Below are 19,262 nucleotides of genomic sequence, written 5' to 3'. Positions count from 1 at the left end.
AAGTTAGTACCAGCAATCTGAGAAGAGAGTGCCCTTCTTGGAAGTGTGGAGGGCTAAGAGCTATGGCCTCTAATAGGCCATATTAATGGCAAGCACTGTCTTTCAGAAACCAAACACTGCATGCGTATCAGAATGCTTATATTATTTTCCTTCCTCTACTCTTTTAAGACTGAAGTTATTTAAGTTGTGCTTTGAAGATCTTGATTTTGCATCTCATTGTGATAGCATACAGCAGCAATCCTGTTTGTCGGGTGATTTTGAAACGAAATGTAGCCTTGTGGCAAAGAAAATCCCCTGTTCCCAAGGCAGAAGCAAAGACAAATGCAAGGGTCCTTCCCTTCTCTCTGTTTAGAGCTGCAGAGATACACTTATAGTATTTCCAGGGCTCAGAACTTGCAGATGAGGTGTCTGTGAGTGAAGCTGAGGGTTGACTTTTATCTGGTTATTTTACAGGCTGCATTTCCTCTGGTGCTGAGGCACAATTAAAGCTGCATTACTGGTGTCTTTCACGTATTTAGTTATGATAAAGCCAGGTCTGACTCTTCCTCTTCACAGAAGAGCATTTCATTCCTCAACAGACATTCAGTACAGCAAAAGGGGTTTTTTTTAAGGCATCCAGTCTTTGAGAGGCATTTGCAGCAGTGTTTATTCCTAAATAATTTGATAATTAAGTCATTACAGAAGAATCACCTTGAGAGATAGGGCAGGAGTTTCTTTACTTTGCCCAGCTTTATCCTGCACCTAAACGTGTGTTACTGATTCTGTGTGCTGCAGTGTGGACGCTGCAAAACGGACATTCTTCCAACCCATCCTATTCTTGTTACAGAACAGCAAAAAAGAAAGAGAAATCAGGCTGGAGTGGCCAGAAAGGGATGTCCAGGCTGCTACTGCCCTAAACACCACCTGAGATTGAAGCATGACAGGCATTTGCCACCTTTTTGAGGTGTTCCTAATCAAATGCTGCCTGACAGGAATGCTGGGATAAATACTGTTGCGTTTGTTTCTCACGAGCTTGCTGCAAGTCTAATTCTGGCTTTGTGGTCACCTTAAGGGATGAACAAATTCACTTACTGCCCATGTAGTAGGCTTTTGTAAAGACTCTTTATCCATGATAGAGCCAACATTTTGCACTGTAAGTTTTCCTCTGAAAGTGCCTAAGCACAGCCCAAGGCTACTTTGATGGGTGCTGTACTGGAGGAGAAGAGCCATGGCCTGAGTGCTTACAGGAGGTCCTTGCAGGTGTCCAGCTCCTTACTGGGACCACAGAGTGGAGCTGCTGGTGGTGCTGGGGCTGTGCTATGGGACTGTGGTCAGCCCTGGCCTGCCCTGGGGCAGCCACACTGTCACTCCTGTTTCTAACTCCACGGTCAATTTGCCATTTAAACTGAAGAGTCGAGACAAGCATTTTAACATCTTTATGTGTTGTCAGAGGTATTTCAGTTCAGGCTGAAGGAGAATTGTGAAAAACTTTCCTTTTCTTAAAAATAACCTGAATTTGGCAGAAGCTCCGGCCCAGCTGTTATTTTGTGAACTGTCACATGCTGCCATAATCAGCTGTCCCCACTCAGACGCATTTGCATCCAACTCACATTTGTTAATCACCGGAACAAGGTGCGAGGGCTAAAAAACACAACAACAACCCCAAACCAACAGACGGCAACATGGCTCTGCTTGTTACCAGATGCCACTGTGGTGATCTCAAGCATAAGCTGTACATTTTTATCTCTTAAATGGAGACGTCCCTTGGGCACAGCCACTGCCCCTGTCCACAGCTATCCTTGTCACCCGGCTGTCCTCCGCGCTCGGCGCTGCGAGGCTCACACCATAAGGCCGTGTTTGCTGCGTGAGGAGTATCACAGTGGACAAGGGCAGAGATCGAGGTCTGGGGTCCTGAGGACATTGCGGATTTAAGGGACTGGCGTCTCGGTGTGTGTAGTCATCCTTGGGGAGGGTGAGACCACGGCCAGGAACAACGAGGGCTCAGGGCCGCTCTGTGCTTTTATTTGCATTTATTGCTTGCGATCGCAGACGTTCATCTTTAGATATTTCCAGGATTAGGGGGTAATAAGACAAGACAACAAAGGAGTCTAAAGCTAACAGAGAGAGGCTGGGATACTGTGTGGCACTGGGAGACACAAACCATTTCAGGGCCCTGTTCCTGACTACACTGGCTTCCCAGTCTGGGAGCCCCTAAACGCCACTGCTCCTGACTTGGGCACTCACAGCATGCCCTTACCAAGGGTTGCATCTGGGGAGCCCCCAAATGCCCCTGCTCCAGATTTGGGCTTTCACAGCATTCCCCTACTGAGGGCTTGACCTCTAAGTATACCTAGGCAGGTTACACTTCGCTCCTCACCCCTAATTTCAATCACAACCTTATCCAGTATCATGAATTCCGTAATTATTCCAGAGTCCTTATGAGAAAGGCTCCCATCTGAATTTGCCATTGTTCCTCACATCAGCTGTGCGTCAAAACCATCTCTCTGCATAATTCCATTAGTGTGGTGGATGTAAACACAGGTGACCCCCTTTTCTGGGGTTTGCTCTCCATTCTATGTTGGCTTTGCAACTTGGTCTCCTACTCTGTCCCCACAATCTTCCTGTGTTCTTGTGCAAGAAATTCCTCTCTGCAGATGTTTTTCTAAAGCAGCTCATTTCTACTCCATCCTCTCTCCATCTGACTAGAACAGAAAAAAAATGTACTCTTGTTTGCCCCTGCTTGTACTTTAATAAATACTTGTTTGGTAGAAAGTGAAGGGTGGCAACTACATGAGTAATCTGCAGTGTTTAAATCTATAACTGTTTAAAGCTGTCTTTAAAACTTTATGGGATATTGCCTGCAAAAAAAGATCATAACTTTGCTTTGTACTTCAGTCACAAGTGGCTTGATTGTGGGACAAAAAAGAGGAGAGAGAAATATAGATTTATACAAGAACTGATAATGTAAATACAAGGTCATCAAAGTGTTCATGAACGACTCATCAAAATACATATTTTCAATTATTTTCATCATAATTTTAGGGCAGTTTAAATGGCTGCAGCCAGATCAGACCAGAGTACATTCACAAGGCAGAACAATCCCAGGCATAACAAGCGACAACACCAAATGATTCAAATGTGAAACCTTTATCCAGTGACAATCCTGAAAGCTGGCAAAAATGGGGTATTTGTGAGCAGGAGTGTGCTTGGTTCAGCTGGGGACTTAGACATGGAAAACCCAGGGATGGTGCAAACAGGCAGCACTGCCCATTGTAAGAGGAGGGAAGAACCTCCTGCTTAGGACATGCTTTCACCCCTCACTCAGTTTTACAGTTGAATATGCAGCTACAGAAGTTACTGCTGCAAATACTTTGGCAAATCTCTCAGAATATTTAAAACTTTTTTTTTTTGAGTTCTCTGTGTGTGTGTTCTGGGTAAGGGGGTGCATCTGTGTGTCTTCCACCTTAAGTATTTGCATTTCCATTTCAAAGATTTGTTTGTGGAAGATCCATCTTTAAGCTTTTGGAGGGAATAAGGAGGTGTCAGAGGGTATCCCCTGCCAGACAGTCGGTGGTCTCCAGCTGCTGTGCTAAAAAAGCCTCTTTGTATCCTGGGAGCATCTCCCTTTTCTCTGGGGGAGTGGCAAATGCAAGCACAGGGCAGCTCCCTGCCTGTCAGCGAGCACCTGAGATGCACAGGGGGAGCAGCAACTCAATAAATCATACAGCAATAAATCAAACATGGTTGGAAATCAATTTTAACATTTAACAATGATTCCTTTGAAGTTGGCAGGAGAGGCCCCAAAAGACAGAAGCACAAGCACAATAGTGAACTGTTCTCTCAAGACTCTGACTCTTGGGAAACAAATTTTCTGTCCAAAATGTGCATGGATTTAGGAAGTGAGTTTCATGTAACATGGGAAGAATTTAATATTTTTTAAATTTGTTAAGTGCTTGACTTTACAGTAGTCCTAAGTGTGACAAAGACCATGGTTTGACTCTACAAATATGATGTACAAATCCTCAAATGTTGGGTGCATGTGGCAGTTCCACCCCACGTAGGGATTCTGGGCAGTGGATGCATCAGGGATGAACAGTTTGCCAACTCTGGGGAGTGTGAATTGGATGTTTCTGAGAAATTTGAAAACATTAGAAAAGTAAATGAAATGAAAGTGAAACAAGGTTGGTCTATACTTCAAACAGTTCAGTCTGAAATACACAGTGCAGAGTTTGGATGGTTTAAAAGGGCTGTACTGTACACGAGAATCCTCAGGGCATGGGGACGGATTAGGTGACCTCTGGAGAGTCATTTCAGCCCAGTGATTCTTTGAGAAGACAAATACACTGGAAGATGCAAATCTTACATGAAAAGTGTAACATGAGGCCCACTTGTGGGATCCCATATATAATTTAGGTTTTGCACAGTTGTGGAAGAAGGTTCAGTGACTGACTGCAAATTGTTCTGGGGTTTGGAAGATGGAATGGAAAACCAAAGGAATGGCATGAATATTAATTGAGATGGTTACATTTGAGTATTTCCTATCTGAGCTGCAAGATTCTCTAAAAAAATGGGTATTTTTAAAATTGCTGCTGTCTCGGAGAGAATAAGACAATGCTGGATGTCTCTCATAAAGAAATCCTCCTGGACATGGCTGTGCAAAACGTTGTAGGAGATTAAAGCACAGCATTCCAGTGACTTGTTTAAACATATCTTCTTATATCTCTTTGCAGCAATCCTTAAGCCCCAACCACCAAAGACTATCTCCTCACAGCAGTGACAAATTCCGATCCCAAACAAACCACCTGGGGCATGCAAATCGCTAAACACAAATGTCAGAGGTCTATATCATTTCCAATATTCTTTGACATTGCTTATGATGTGGCCTCTGGCACATTCCCAACAGAAGAAAGTTCAGTTATATTTCTTTCAATTAAAGAATCTGATTTAGCCACTAATCATGTCAAAGAATGTCTGGGGGAGGGAAAGGAAGAGAACGTGAGCGAGTGGTGGTATGTTCAAACGGGATGGCTTGTGGGATGGTTTGTCTGCAGGGAGGCACAGGCACAGTGGGATCAGGCTGGGATAGAGGTTGGCACAAACAGAAAATTGGTGAAAATAAAAAAAACCCACAAACAAACAGGAAATTGTCAAAAATATTATCAGTTTGATAAAATCATGCAAACCTTATTAATGCACAACCTCAAGCATGATACCATAGTGAAAATCACGCTCTCAGAACTCGGTTTTCAGTAAGAATGGAAGGAAAGTCTTTGGGATAGCAGCAATCAGGATATCAGTGAAAGGGAGAAGTTCAGCAAGCTTTTTCCAGCATCTGCTGCAGGATTTTACCCAAGCATGTGCTCCTCTAGAGCATGTCCATCCTTGAGGACCCCGGTGCTGGGCATCAGGGCATGACAGGCGAGTAGCACAGGACTGGTCTGGAGGGGAGTCTGACACTGCTGCACTTCTCTGTGTAAACCCACTCTAGGGAAAGCCATAGTTTGAAAAATTAACAACATGCTGAGCCCTGTATTTTGATGGCTCAGGACAACTAGGATTGCTTCACCCCTATGAATGTGTTCCTGGTCTTCAGGGAACAGTGGAAAAAACAGACAGTTCTCAAACATCAAAAAAGGTTTGTGATCGTTATTAAGAGGATTTGCATTTGGAAAATTTTGCCAGGTTACACAAGCAGATGCAATACTTGGAATATTGCTGCTTAAGTTTTCTAAACCTTCCTTTTCCAACATCTTCAAGGTAAGTAATGTTGCTTAAAGTGGGAGATGATGGACCTTTGTACATAATCCTGAGTGAGTCTCAGGGATTTCTGATACTGGGGTCTTGCTGAGCATTGTGGCATCCAGTGAGACAACAGCCAGATCACCATGTGCAAAATAGATGATATAAGGCAGAGAAAAGCTGTGGTATTTCTTATTTCTTCTCTATAGCAGTGTGGTACTATGTCTTAAAATTCAGTTACAAACACCTATACCTGTGTATCTCTTAATGTTGTTCACATGAATTTCATTTAATAGTATAAAATCATAGCATTTTTCATGGAACTTTGTGTGTTTTTGTTTGGTTTTGTTTGTTTGTTTAAAAATAGTTTTGCACACAACGATTTTGCAGATTAATATTGACATTTTCACAGACATGCAGATCTCATCTAGCAGTTTCTCTATGGGAAATGTTAGAACTGACTAACATCAGGAGAGAGGTCCTATGGACTCACCATCCTTTGGGCTGCACTGGTACTCCCACTTGGGTGCACACACCGAAATGTATAATGGTGAAACCTTGTTCATCTCACACATGACTCCATAGCCTCATACCTAGAAATATTTTCTTTACAAAAGTTTTCTGGCACATATTAGTCATTTAGTCCAGCAGTGTTGATACAAGGCTTCTGTATAAGTACACAGATGTGTGAGATACCAAGATTTTACAGTATTTGATGGGTTTGGAACATCTGTTTTAAAAGCAAGAGCATCGAGTGCATTTTTTGCAGTGACAGACGCAATCTCACTGCGGGAGAGAAGTCCTCAGTGTGAGTACTAAGGTTTCTTTAGTGCCTGAACCTTAAGGTAACACCTTGGTCAGGGATCAGTACTGTTGGTAACCTTGCACTTGAAAAGCTGACATCTCTAAGGAGTGAAATATTGAGGACAGATGTAGAAGCTCTTGGACCATGGCTGTGTGTTGCCAATTCTGTGTCATGCTGCACATCTTACATACATTAAGGAGCAAATAGGCTCATTCCCGTGGCAGCAAACTTCACAAATCAGAACAAAAATTATTTATCATGACAGGCAGGTGGTACTGCAGACATACATGTCTCTTGACCTTGTGGAATTATGGTTGCAGTGGTCTCACAGAGGCTGATTTTTTTCTTCCTGCTGGCTTGGAGGAAATCTTTTAGTTTCAGGCATGGAAAAATATTTTTTAAAATGGTGATATGTCTCAAGCTCTGGACTTTGGAAATTACTTGTTTCTTCTTTGAATCCACTTGAGGTGTTACATGTGGTGTTTAAAACATACTTTTTGTAGAAAACCTTATTTTTTTTGCCGGTGTTTGCACTAAATCTCCAACACTGCCCAACATGCCAGCTTGACTGGAACAAGGTGCAACAATACTGTTCACAGAATCTCTGTGAAATTGGAGATAATTCCGTGCAGGGCAGATTTTCAAAGGCCTTGTTTAACATCTCTAAAGATGCAGCTGAGGGGCTGGGGAATTTTCCAGCAGTGCCCTGCTGCCTGGCGCCTGTCTGCATTCTTCCCTGGGAAATCCTGGAGCCAGTGGTGGCGAGTTGAGGGGCAGGGGCTGAGCCCTGGGTCCTGGTGTGTGTGTGTGTGTGATGGAGATGTTGTCACCTATTTGTGTCAGCTGTGAATGCTGTGCACCTCTCCAATGTCCTGGATTTAGGGAAGGTAAATTCACACTGAATCAGAGCTACTCATGGGATGCAAGAATCTTTATTTGCAGGAGTGAGCCAAGGAGCTTGGTGTGTTTGTCTTGGCAATATAAATGTGAAAGGGAGATGGGTTTGTTCCCTCTTAGTTTGGCTAAGATAAAAAGGGAAGGAACATATTTAAGCTAAATGACAAACAAACGTTAGTGCAAGAGCAACTGAGCAGGAATTAGCCAGGACACTTCTGGGCTGAAAATGAAGAGAAGATTTATAGCCATCAAGGCAGGGAGTTTTTCTTCCAATGGAAAGGATAGGAATAGAGCAACACCTACCTCAGGGCACTGTCAGGATGCAGTGGATGAACCTGCAAGATGTGTTAGGAGATTGAGTCAGGAAGGGTCAGAGCAGTGGCTCAGGATGTCTTTTGTGTCACAGGACAATCTTAGCAGGGGTGTGTATCATTCACTATGCACATAGAATGGCTTTAAGAGATACAGAACACACCACTCAGAGCTGCAGAGCCTCTCAACCCCTGAGTGCACACTCTGACCCTACAGCAGGCTGGGTCAGCATTAACCCTCGCTATTGCCCTGTGTGCAGGCCCTGAGCTGTGTGTTACAGCAGGACATGTCAGAAACACACTCAGTGCCTCTGCTCCTCACTCACATTCCTTCTCCACTCCTGCAGTTGGGGGACCAGTCTCTAACCCACCTTTTCCAGCATCACCTCACTCCTCTCAGGCACAGGGGCTTCATTGCAATTTCTGAAGAGCAGAGGGAGGGGGAAAGAAACAAAGCAAAAATGAAGATATAGGTGTGTAGACTACAATTCTGGTTTTTTTTTTTTTGCTTGTGGAAGACATATTTGCAAACCCAGGGTGCTGCAGGGGAGGAGAGAGGGATTCCTAAACTCTGTTGTGGAATGAATACACCGCTGAACTAATGAATAGAAACAAGATGTTTTAACCACCACCTAGAGAGGTTGCTGAGTGGCCATAATCAGTGCTCCCTAGGAGGTGGCCAAAATGTCTCCTTGCCATTCATTAGGTCAGAATAGCTTTCGTTTTATAATGTGATCCTTCTTCCTGACCTTCTTTCTGTTCTTAAATGACTTCAGGACTATAAATTCCTTCCTAGAAATAGCATTATTTATTTTACTGTCTTGTGTTTGTTATTGTCAGTTGTGATCTTTCTTTAGGAGATGTAATTTTGAATCAAAATGGAATTTAGTGGTGACAGAGTTTGGTGCCCCCCCAGTTTTTATACTGAAATTTGCTTTACATCTTTGCACAAGCGAAGATCAGTTTGTTTGCAAAATGTTCCTGCTCTTTAGAAGCTGTCTATGAGAAATGTTCTGATGTATTAGAGCTGGTCGTACAAACATTTCAGGGCTAATTTGCCGCTGCTTTAAATACCAAAGAAGATTTTCAGATGGATCCCTAAGGCCTTGGCTACAAAACTGAGCAATACCCAGCTCCCCGGGCATGTTGTGGCACTCTTGGGACTGTGTTCTCCTTTTGGGCTCACCAAGTCTCTGTTCCCAGCGACAGAGCAGGTGATTTCTAGTGCAATCCTGCTCTTCGCTGAAATCCCTGGCATTGTAAGGAGCTCAGCCAGCCACGGGGGAGCAGGGAAATATCTCCATGGTTATTACACTTCATCAGCTTCTCTAACTACTTCAGGCAATTCCTTTGGGGACTTTTTAAAATTTGCATGAGAGGTATCTTTACATCCTTGTGAAAAGCACTGGATATTTTTTTTTTCATCCTTAGAAAGTGCTGAGGCTTCCAGCTAAACTCCAACAGGCAGCTGGGGATGTTCAGCAGGGCATCAAGCTCCCTAATTCCTGCCAGTCCATTGTGAATGTGCGTGTCCTTGTGCTGAGAGTGGATAAATTTGCTCTTTGGGTTGAGAGCACTTTTGGGCCTGTCTATGGGAAGAAAATTTGGGAAGTGCAGAGCTGTTGACTTGCAGGCTGATGTTTTACAGAGAAGGAAAAATGAATTATCTGTAGAGAGGTGGAGTGGATTTCTGTACAAAACCAAACATGAATGAATAAAAACTCTGTACCAGAAGGATATGCCTGCATAAGGGTCACACTTTAAAAGGATAATGGTAAGGGGAGAGACAAAGAGTTGAGGCAAAAAGGATAAAACCCTTTGGATCAAAAGCCCATTGAATAGTCAATATCAAAACTGTACATTTGGAAATTGAGAAGCTTTGCCTACAGGTGTTGGTTCTTAGCATCTGGCAGTGCTGGGACATCTGGGGCTGAGTATCTTCTGGAAGCACTGACAGAGCTGTATGAAACCTCAGGACTAGAGACAATAGTTGTGTTGTCAGAGAGATTTTATGTGCAAAAAGTACAGGATCTGCTGAATTTCATAGACTCTGTTGTAGAAAGGCTTAAAATATGTGCCTATGGACAATTGCTCACATATATTTCCTTATGGGCGAGGGAAGTGGAAACCTATGTATATAGTATGTGTGTACCACTTACAAATAGGATGGATATTGCCAGTTGTTTAGAGACCACTGTGGGGACCTAGAGATATCTTGTTTTCCCCTGGGTTCCAACAGAGAGTTTGCCTGAATTATTATTCTAATCCTTTACAAGGATGTTAATGGTTTCTGAAAAATATAGGAATATGACTTAACTAAGCAATATGGAGGATGTCTGCAATGCTGTGCTCTGGATATTAAAAAATAAATAGTAGGTTCAGAACCAAACCAGTGGTTTGGTTTTCCACATTTCTCAGGAAGTTACTGAACTTTAAATAATTTTTGTTGTTTTAATGCAAGGGTAATGAATAAATAAATAGAAGCACCAGGCCAATCTGCAAACCAGCAGAGATTTTATGTTTTATTTTATTCTTTGTTTATGAGGTTCATAAAAGTTCAGTTTATGTTTTACTGAGGCTGAGCCTCACACACTTCCAGCTTCCTAGCCAGATGTGGAAAGTACCTAAATGCTGTAAAAAGCAGTTTGAAAGATCATCTGAGTCAGATGGAGCTTGAAAACCACAGAGATCTCAGAGAGTTTCTTGGGAAACCTCCAACTGAGATTCCTAGATAAATTGGGATTAACTTTGAGATGGTGTGACCCAGGAGTCGGACACTTGGTTGAGTAAGGTCTCCAACAAAATGTCCAAAGCTCTCAGAAGTTCTCCCAAGGTTAAGTGTGGGGGAAGAGGAATTGAGATTATCAAATAAATTGTATCATACAATGCTTTGTTTGTAGCTTTTGAGTTCAACTAAGTGTGTTCTCTTTTAAGATCAGTGGTGTTCTGTCAAATCACTTCAGACTTGGTCCAGAGCCCCTTTATATTCAGTCCCCTGACTTAGTAAACTTAGATACTTCTTGTCAGTTTTGAGAGCCTTGCCAGCAAGACTTTTCCAGCTGGTGTAATAACTGGGAATGAAATCTAGAAAACACATTTGGTGTTGGTGCCTGCAGACGGGCTTTCAGGCCTGCTACGATGGCAAGAAGCATTCTCAGTGCAGTGTTGGGAACCATTCAGCTTGGCTGAGACAAACATATGCAATGAACCAAAACTATACTTCCATTTCAGCAACTGCTCAGCTTTGAAAGCTCCTGGAGCCCTCAGTTGTCTTGTACTCTGTGTTGTCCAGGTGCCTTGGGTATCCTGCCAGTTGTGTGTATGGAATGTTTGTCACAGGATTCAGCATCTTTCTTTGCACCGCTGGTGTGAAACCCCCATTCAGATTCCAGAAATCAAGCGTTTTCCCAGCCTCTGTTCCCAGAGGGGCCTTCAGGAGCATTTTCAGAGCACAACATGCACTCTGACCACAAAATTCAGCCATCATTTTCTACTCCAGCACAAGCAGAGCAGTCAGTGGTGATGCAATGGAAGGGTGAGGGCAGACACAGGGGTTAAGGACAGATTTTGAAAGCTAAATCAAGTCAGCCAGCAGATTTTGCAGAAGTATGTAAGTGGTGTGTATGCTAGACTCTGGCTGATTGCAACAAACCAGGTGAAACTGTCCTTTAATCCCTCTGAACTCAAATCTGGGACAGACTTATCCTCCTCGGCTCTCACTGCGTTTACATTTGAAACATCTTTTCAAACCTGACTATGCATCTTCTGCCCAAATTAATGCATTTATTTCATCTTTTTTCTATCCTAATTTCACGGTTTTCTTAGAACTGAAAGTGCCAGAAAGGCTGGCAGTCAAGATTCCTTGGGAGAGCACAATGTTGATAACCACTTAACAAAAAATGTCCCTGGCAGATATATTTAGTTTACCCAAGAGTTAATGGAAAGCAGTGTCCAATTCCAAGTGTTGACATGATTTGTCAAGTTTGCCATTCTATATGCTTGAAGTTTCCTTTGAGGGGAGCTGACCCAAAACTGTAACACTAAATAAACACCCTCTTCAAATAACCAATGGTGGTTTCCTAAATTGCCAATCAAATCCATAAATAAAGACACAAACTCTAACTGTGTTTAAGTCATGTTTAGCAGAACAGAACTAAACAATAACATTCTTGTTAAAATGTATTTTAATTTCAAAGCCGTTTTCCCATGAACATTCCAAATGTAAACAGCTCTAAAGATTTCTAAATTACCTCTGCCTTTGCTTCTTGGGTGGAAGAGGGAAAGAATGAATCTGAAGCTACATTAGAAACACTGAAGTTGGATATGAAAGTCACAGAGACACAATGCTGCATATTGTCATAATTATCACTTCATAAAGAGAAGAAAGAAAAGACCAGTTGACTTGGGTTATGAAGACTCTGGGATCTAAGCAACATTTGAAGCCGTCTTATGTTGCAAAAGAAAAGGAAATGTGTCTTAGTTTTGCTCACAGAAAACACGGCATTGTGGGCAGCGTTCACACTCCCCAGTTTTAGCACAGACATCCAGGGCATCTACTTTTGGGTCCTCTGGGTGAAATTAAGGGAAAGAGGAATTCAGCTCCAAATTGCTCTCTGCAGTCAGGGTTAAACAGGGAACAGAGGGTGAGAAAGCAAACAGGAGAGAGAACAGTTTAAAGCTGAATTTGGCTTCAAGGTCTGCTTTTCTGCCAGGTCAGCCTTGTTGGGTTTTGCGCTGCAGCCAGCTTTTCTCTCCTGTTGCTCTCAATCCCTTCACTGACGTGTGAGATTAAGCCTGTGTTCCACTTGCCACGATATTGCGCTGTTCTTAATGTTCTCTGTGAATTAGTCCACTGGGGGAAGTGGAGAAATGTCTCAAGGAAGCCAACTGCTCTGAAATCCCCCTTCTCCTCCCATTTGATTTGGTATTCTCATGGGATCCCTGGCTTCAGAGCTTGTTTCACAAGGCGGTGATTCGGTGATTCGAGGCTCATTGGAGTTAACAGACCTTAACTGCCTTCACTGAGCCTTGGATTGAGATCTTATCTTTCACAGACATTGAATTCTTGCTTCAAATAGCCTTTCTCATTCAGATCGCGTTTAGATGGCTGCTGGAAGATTTCAAAAATCCGAGCCCATCAGTGTCCCTGAAAAAGAGTGATTTCTGTGCTAAAGGATGCCCTGTAACACCTGTAGCCCCATCTCCAAAATCGCTGCTGGTTCCATTTTCATCATAGCCAATGGGGCAGCTGAAATGTTATCATAGAATGGTTTGGGTTGGAAGGGACTTTAAAGATAATCTCGTTCCAAACTTTAAAGGAGGCTAAAAGGCAGCAGAAATCTCACTTGTATTGCAGGAGCCTTACACAGCTCCCAAAGATTATCTCCATCAGGTGCTTCCAGAGTTGCAGTAAGGGAACTGGAGCAGAAGCCCAGCTTTAGAGTGTAGGTTTTGCCCACGACTCTCGTTTAATCCTTTCTCAATTTTCAATCCGTGTAGTTGTTTTGTTTTGGTTTGCTTTTTTCTGCTCCTGATCTAAACGAACCTCTGCAGTCAGGGGAGCAGGGCTGGCAGCAGTGCCCATCCTGCACAGGCTGCTCCCCTTTCTCCTGGTGCAGCTGAGGGCACAGGCCTGGGGAGAATCTGCCCTACAAGCTTTTTTTTCCTCCAAGCAGTCAGTTCACACCATCGATTGTGGCACCACAGCAAAGCCTCCCAAGGCCATGCATTCCTCTGTCCCTAACCGCTGGTGGAGGAGCCCTGAGTGTGACACCCACCAAAAAGTAGGACAAGGTCTGGATGCAAATTAAACGTTGTTTCACACTCTCTCCCACAGGAGAGTTAAGCACTATGTCCAAGGGTGTGCAGAAGAGCCTCTTTCCCACTTTCCAGACTGCTGGTGGGGGGCAAGCTCAGGAACCTCCCTGTCCATCCCCCTCCACCCACCTCTGGTCCTAAACCCAGAATTAGTGTCCCGGTGCTCAGGAAATGTCGTTCTGGAGTTGAGAGGGTTAATTTCCCCTCTGCATGAATCAAGAGCTCTCATCACATGATGAGTCTGAAACCTCAAATCCTTGCCAAAGTGCTCTGCATTGCGCACACACCTCTGTTTTGCCCTCAGGTGCAACACGCAGTTTAGTGAGAGCAAAGATGCCAGTTTCTGTGCAGGTATTTCACATTATCACTTAGATTTGCCCCAGGCTAAAAAGGAGGAGGGAATCCTCCCTCTCAAAAGGATATTTAAGTCTATGGGGCCACTGGGAATGTGTTTTCCTAAGTGCTATCTACAAGCAACAAGAAACAAAAGAGCCGAGAAAGACTCAAACCAGTCTTTGTCACACACACAAGGAACACCACAAAGGGCACATTTATTTTTAATCTGGTATTAAGCCACAAGAATTAATTCCACAATATTTAAACACTTAAGCATTTAAGTCACATTAAAGCTCACTTTTTTTTTTTTTTTTTTTTTTTTTTTTTTTTGGTGCCTCCTACAAAAAGAATTGTGTGTGCTAGTGAAAACAGTAGCTGGGAAAAGGCTGCCTTTTTGGTGTCTCTTGGGGAGAAATCAGGGGGATAATATCTTCTGCTGCAGTTTGGTTCAGTTATTCATAGTTCAGCAAATTTTAAATTCCCTAGTGAGTAGGTTTCTTCCCTTCCCCAAACCACTGAAAAGCTCTGAAGTCGGTCAGGATGGGAAATCTGCATGACAAGGAATCAGTGTTGTCAAAAAAGTAGGAAAAATGTGAATTTCTTTTTAATTTATTCTCCCATTGCTTTACATAATGAGCCTTCACTCCAGCTTGTAAAGCTTTTAAACCCTTTGTGGTTGGGCACATGAGATACTGAAGAAACCCAAACTAAGTTATGATCTTCCCACGTTAAAGGTGGGAGACGAAACTACGCAAAATTGCCAAGATTTTACCATAGGGCAGGAGCAGCCACACAGGCAGTACTGCAGAGAAGCCTTAAAGTGCCTCAAAAGACTTAAAGTGCTTAAAGAACCCCTCGTGCTCCAGTTGGAAAATCCCAGGGGCTGGTAAAATGGCTCCAAGATTGGGATAACACAAACATTACACACATATCTTTGGATTTTAACTCAAATCGTGAACTTTTTCAAGGAAAGAGACTTCTTTCAGAGCGATAGTTTTGCTTAGATCGAGAGGAAAGTTCTGTCAACTGAGAAGAAAGAGTTGGCAGAAAATTATGTGCCACTGCAATAAATCTTCTAAAATGTATTTTTATAGCACCTTTTATCTGATCCGTAAACTCTGTGAGGCAGAAGAAAGACATCATTCCACGAAAGCACTCAGAGGTGAAATGATTAGCCACAAATCACATTGATCCTAATTTTATATGCAGGATTGTAAACCTGGAGTAAAGTCTTTGAAGTAGTAAAGACACCCCAAAGTTACACCAGGTCAGCATCTGGCCACTAGCCTAAAATGAAGCTTGGGTCCTCCTTCCCTTCAAGGATAAATAGTGTCCATTCAAAAGTAAAATATTCTTATGATGGTGTTTCTAAAAGCAGATTTTTGGGTTTGTTACGTAGTACCACTTGGTTTTGTAGCACTTACGAGGAGTTTAATTCTGGTTGGACACTTCTGTACTGCAAGCGAAGATGAACAGTTTGGATGTGAGTTTGGGGAGCTGTGTCATATAGATTTTCTCCAGTGTATGGATAAGTTTGTCTCCATATTTTGGTCTGAGATCCTCTCTAATATCTTAGCCCAGTGCTTAGTAGTTGAGCTGCTGTTGAAATGTAGTTTGGCTGGTAGAAATACGGGCTCTGACTCAAGCATGACTTTTAGCAAACTGTCTGGATTTCTATTTAAAAAAAAAAAAAAAAGTATTTTCAGTGCTTTGTTTCCTTCCTTGGAACATTCCTTTGTCCTAAAATCTCTGTGTCATTTACTCCAGTTCCTATAAACCCCATGTCTGTGCTCCTGTGCTTGGAAAATGGCACCAAAAGCATTGATGTAACTTCATGGGAAACCGGGAATTACTTAATGTGTGTTTCGGTTTGGAAGAGGCTGCAGGCATAGTGTGAGTTCCAGGCGGGACCAGGGGGACCATTTGTCAGTTCTGTAATTTTCTAGATAGTTTCACAAAGCGTGTAGTGAATGTTAAAGAGCCAGTGAGAAACTTGGATACTGCAAGATGATAAATCATCATGTGAAACTCAATAGGAATTGTTTCTTTAGCTGTGTGATATGTGAAAACTGTGCTAGAGGCGATGTCTCTCAGAGCTGCCCATTACCTAAATTCCCTTCAGCTCAAATGTAAATCCTTTTAAGAGACTAAAGATGCTTTGAAGTTGAAGAGTAGCTCCCAATGACAAATATATATTTTTTCTAAATGTTGTTAGTCCTTCTCTCAACAAATCCCTTCTCCCACATTCTGCACGATACAGCTTAACTATAATAAAACAAGCCTGGAGTTATTAATAATTTTTAAACCGTCACCTCCTGATCTTTCACAAGTTTGATTGCTATTGTTATTCTTACTTTGTTTTTCTTATGTCTTGTCATCTTTAATGCTGTTGGAGTGCGTGAAAAATGAGGTCTGGGGAGAGCCCATGGAGGCTGTGGAGCAGTGCTGGGCGCCAGCAACCAGGACCAGAGGAGGACTCAGCTCCCTCTTATGTGTCTGTCCCCACACAGTCACAGCAGGACAAGCTGAGGTGAAAACCTCTGATACATCAAGGCTGGGCACTCTGTGGCAGACAGCCTATCCCAGGTGAAGCCAGAAAATCAGCTGGCTTTTGGAAAGCTCCAAAAATTAGGGGTATGGAAGACTGGGGCTCGCACATCCAGGTTATCGTAGAAATTTCTTGTTGGCAGAAGTCTGTCCTTTCGGCTAACAATGAATTCTTCTCAGAATTTTCTTTCACAATTTGTCTTCAGGAAATATGATTTATTTTTTTTCCCCCAAGGGGAAATCTAAAATTCTTTTAAAGGTTTAGCTGCATACTTGGTTGAAAAAAAATAAAGTTGACTTTGTTACAGAGTGATTTTATGAAGTAGATGTCTAGGGATGAAAAAATCCAAAGGAGAACAGCTTTGAAACTGCCACTATGTTCCCTGGGATTCCTCAAAACACACAAATACAAACACACCCTTGTGTTCTCTGTGGGATAAATACGGACAAACAGTTCCCAACTGGATTAATAGGAGATGTATGTCTAAAGCTTCTGTGTTGCTGGGCCTTTCTTTTGCTCTATAGAGACAGACTTCCTAGAAGGAAAATAATACTTAAACTGTTGAGAAACACACAAAAGATGCCTCTGAGCGTGAAGGCAAAATCACACGCTCAGTAGAAAGCGGCATGAATGTCCATTAGGGTTTCTTTATTTGGGAATTGAGGGTGAAGCTCTCCAGGAGGGGAGGACAAATGAACTTGGAGAGCCCCAATGTCAGTAGCCAGATTTTGGGTGACACCACTTGTGCTCTACGTGTTTTGCTGTGCGGGGCTGAGCACGAGACTGGGTGGGCTGTAAACTTCAGGTTTGAGCCTACCCAAACTTCAGAGATTTTTCCATTTTGTTAATTATTCTCCTCTGAAAAGCGAACCTACTCAGATTCCATTCCTTTACATTTTCAAGACCTCAGTTCATGCAAGCCATGAAAGTTAGTGTTTGGACACCATTTTTGCCTTACAGAGGTATTTAAAAATCTCAGGTCATTTTCCTTTGTGACATGAGTTGCTAAAACCAGAAATTACAGAATTTAGGAATTTTTTTTTTCTTTACAGGGCTGGAGGTCACCATGACTAACCAAAAAGGTATTCCCAGGTCCTGATACTGTTTTGCAAACTGTTCTATATTAAATATCATCCCTCTAGTGAGAGCTGTCAAAACACTTTCATCTAACCTTCACCAGTAGAAAAATCTTAGTGATGCCACGTAACAAACATTATACAAATAACTGTCAGAGTTCATTAAATCTCCTTTGAAAAAATTATTTTCTCATGTGCTTTGAGTATTTTAATTTTTTAAGGTGTCATTTCTAAGCACTCTAGTGCTGATTTGCTTCTGGAACTCTTAGATCTCATTTTCATTAATTTTAATGGAAGCTATAAAATGAAGAATATTAGAAAGTATTTTCCTATTGCTGTTTAGATTGGGTTTATGCCATTTCAGTGACACAAAAAGGATTGGCTATTGCTTCAGATGAAGCAGCTGCCAATGTTTGCATGTCCATTTTAAAAACTGTTGTGTCCATGCTTAGGGCAGCAATAGATGGAAACTCAGTATAGAGGCTTCAGGCAGCCCTAAATTATATCAAGGCTGCTTCAGTGCCAGCAGACTGTAAGAGCTTCTGAAGCAACTTGCCCATCTGTATCATTCATCAGCAACAGAAAAATCAGCCCATCTCAAGGATGCTCTGGCTCAGGAAAAGCACCAGATTCCAAATGAATTAATCCGTATCATTTACTTGTGACACTTAAAAACTCTACTTTGAGAGGGCTGGACAACACATAAAACCAACCCTACCAACGTTCCTACCCCAGACAGGTCCCAGACTGCAGGTGAATAAAGACAGAAAAATGGTAGGAAAAATTGAGACCATGTTGGTCTGCAGCATCAGCAGGCAGCAATTTCTTCTCTTCTGTCATAATTCTATTAGGTTAGAACTAAATAAATTGCTATTTTATGCGCATTCACACATCTAAGTATTGAAACTATGTAATAGGAAACCTGCTCTTTTCTGGTGTGGATGCTGAGTGAGCTGATGGGACAAACGAAGGTGTGACAAGAGCACTGCAAGCAGCTCTTCAGGGTAGGGAATATCTGCAATGAAGGTTGGGGTGCAGATTTTGCAGCTGGTTTGTTGGCACAGCCCAAGGCTGCAGGTCCTCCCTGTGGTCATCCCTTTGTGTCCTCTCAGAGGCAACTGCTTGGCACGGTCCCCCCCTTCATTGCTGGGTAGTTACTACCTTTCTCCAAAATTTGTGCTGTGCTAGTAGAGGTGGGAACAAAGCCAGCAACACTTCAGCTGCAATTAGCCCTGGCCCTGCAGGAGCAGGAGCCAGGACAGTGGCTCTGGGGCTGCCCTTTACAGCCACCCACTCCCTGCACCTCGGGCTCCTGTCCCCTAAGGCACAGGTCTGGGGTTTCTTTTTGGTGATAAGGACCTCTCTGGACTTCGACTGCACTGACATTTGCTCTGAGCACAGATTAAAAAAAAAAATGGCACAGAAAGTTCCCAGAGATCTAAAAGCAGAAACATGTGTTGGAATATGAGCACAGGCTTTTTCTTCTTAACTAAATTGAGCAGTAGGAGATAGGAGTTTGGGTGACCCCTTCCTCACAGTGGGTGTTACGCAGACTCAGGCTTTAAGCACTTCCTTAAGGACTGTCAGGAGACTGGGATATAATTCAGTCAAAGAAGGCAGCACAAGCAACAATGTCAAGGGAAGGATTTTATACTTCTATTTAAGTGAATCCATTTGTTTTCTTTTTAATGGGAACAGTGCTGTGACTCTGCAAGAGTTAGAAATGAGCTCAGCAACTGGAAACTCAAAAGGAG

Source organism: Empidonax traillii, unplaced genomic scaffold, assembly GCF_003031625.1.
Source record: "Empidonax traillii isolate 1590-97213 ecotype Southwest subspecies unplaced genomic scaffold, ASM303162v1 scaffold86:size2944007, whole genome shotgun sequence".
NCBI classification, from domain to species: domain Eukaryota; kingdom Metazoa; phylum Chordata; class Aves; order Passeriformes; family Tyrannidae; genus Empidonax; species Empidonax traillii.
Note: the sequence above shows the minus strand (reverse complement) of the source record.